The 1963-nt window shown below is 38.7% G+C and overlaps 1 long non-coding RNA gene across 1 annotated transcript; it reads left to right on the top strand.

Annotated features, from left to right (window-relative positions):
• Positions 1–478: 478 nt before the first annotated feature.
• Positions 479–1426, top strand: LOC143122619 (uncharacterized). Its single transcript, XR_012986746.1, has 2 exons — positions 479–514; positions 1271–1426. It is a non-coding gene; the product is annotated as an uncharacterized LOC143122619 (long non-coding RNA).
• The last annotated feature ends 537 nt before the right edge of the window (positions 1427–1963 follow it).

Raw genomic sequence — 1963 nt, 5'->3', positions numbered from 1 at the left:
TATGTGGCAGACATATTTGTAGTCTCCGTATATGGTGGCATACATATCCATACACTAGATTACATTACTTATTTTCCAAATGGAGAACAGTGTGAATATATTTGTTTATGTCTTGGCGTCACAGATATGGTGTCAACTATGCTGCCTTATGTGTCAATGTTTTGTGTGGAGTGCTTTGGGTTGCACTATATGTGCATGAAAAATGTGTGAGGCCAAAGCTACTTTAAATATTCATGGGTTTCATCTGGTCCCTTTACACAGGTGTATCAATCAAGCACCATGCAGTCTGCATTCATAATCATGGTGCTTGATTTTATACACCTGTGGAAAGGGACCTGATGAAACCCATGAATAACGAATGCTTATCGCATCTTGATATGCGCATGCGCACACAGCAATAACCATCCCCCACCCTGGACTGACATTTGAACTCCAACCACGGTGACTTTCCACCGTCTTTTTGTCATGCATCCACTGTGTAAGCTGTACAAACTCTGCTGTCATCATATCCAAGGTAAGAAAGCCTTTAGTAAACGGGAATTAGTTAGAAAATATTGTTTTTATAATGTAATGTTAACCAAATCCGTTTGTTAAAAGTCTAACCATCATGTTAGAATTAGCTAACGTTAATGTTATCAATTAGCTATCGATAACGTTAGCGAGCTAATATTGCTAACGTTAGCGATGTTAGCTGTTAATGTTAACTTTTCCATTAACTTACTTTACCATTATGTGGAATATCTAGAATGGTAGTTAACATCACATCCAACAACAAGCCTGTCTGAGATGTTGTTATGAATATAAGTTTTAGTTTGAATGAAATATCAGGTGTGAGTAAGTTAGTTAACCTAGCTATAGCAGCTAAATTATATTTAAAGTGTCTGCTTATAACCATGCAGGCTAACGTGAATGTTAGTAGGCCTAAATGGATCTTTAGTTTGTGAAGGGTAGTGTTAAGCCATCCTTACAACAGAAGACTTTGAAGATTTGGGAGATTCTTGAAAGATAGTCTTTTGAGTAAAGCTTGAATAGGGGGCATTAGTTAAAAGACTCCAATCTTTCAAGAGTCTTTCCCAAATCTTGTCAAAGTATTCTGATGTATGGATCATTAGGCTACATGTTCTTCATCTCATAGCCCTTATTTAAGCTTACTTGTGCCAAGGTGTGTGTTTATTAAAGATGCATGTGAAGGTCGTAGTGCTTAAGTGATGGTCTTTTCATGTTCTGTGTGTTTTACAGCATATTAATCTTCTCTGTTCCCTGTTTGCAGGTGGTGATTTGTGAGGACTGCTGCCCTGAGAACACTGAGTGCATCATATGCCAAATCAATGTGTGCCACTTCCATAAAGGGGAAAAAAGTTTCTACCTGGAGAGTGTACTCACTGTTTGTGTGGAAAAACTAAACTTTAATAAAAGGTTAAACAAATATTTTGTGTGTTTTCTTTGGAACATCAACAATGTTATATTTCTGATACATATATTGTGACATATTTCTATAAATGTGACATAGCAGAACATTACATATATTTGTATATCTGGGAAAATATATGTGACATATAGCCTGGCGGGCCATCCTATATCATTGACATGTATAGTCTGGAATCGAATCATTCACCTGCTTAATCCAAGGGGCGGGCAGAGAATTGTCTTTCAAACTGCAGAGGCATGCAATAGGCCAGCGCTACGACCATATCCGTATCCGGTCGGCAAAACGGCAAATACATCCTTCTTCGAAAGGAATGACTTAAGTGCATTGTGTTGCTCTACTTTCAAAGAAAAGCACAAGTCCAACTCCTCCAAAGTTGACGCCAACGGCGATTCAAACAACCGCTCTTCGTTCGCCATAACCACCTTCCTTGTTGTTCACCGTCGCAGGATGTCGTTATCCTGTTAAGCCCGCCTTAAGACTCTAACGAAATAGAGCGCTGTGATTGGAGAACATCCACGGTGTTAAGCCAATAGA

Source organism: Alosa pseudoharengus, unplaced genomic scaffold (genome assembly GCF_046254945.1).
Source record: "Alosa pseudoharengus isolate Yale_2024_CS ecotype anadromous, Long Island Sound unplaced genomic scaffold, YU_APseudo_1.1 YU_APseudo_1.1_scf_1, whole genome shotgun sequence".
Classification (NCBI taxonomy): Eukaryota; Metazoa; Chordata; class Actinopteri; order Clupeiformes; family Clupeidae; genus Alosa; species Alosa pseudoharengus.
The sequence above is the reverse complement of the archived record's forward strand: the minus strand, read 5'-3'. Positions and strand labels throughout refer to the sequence as shown.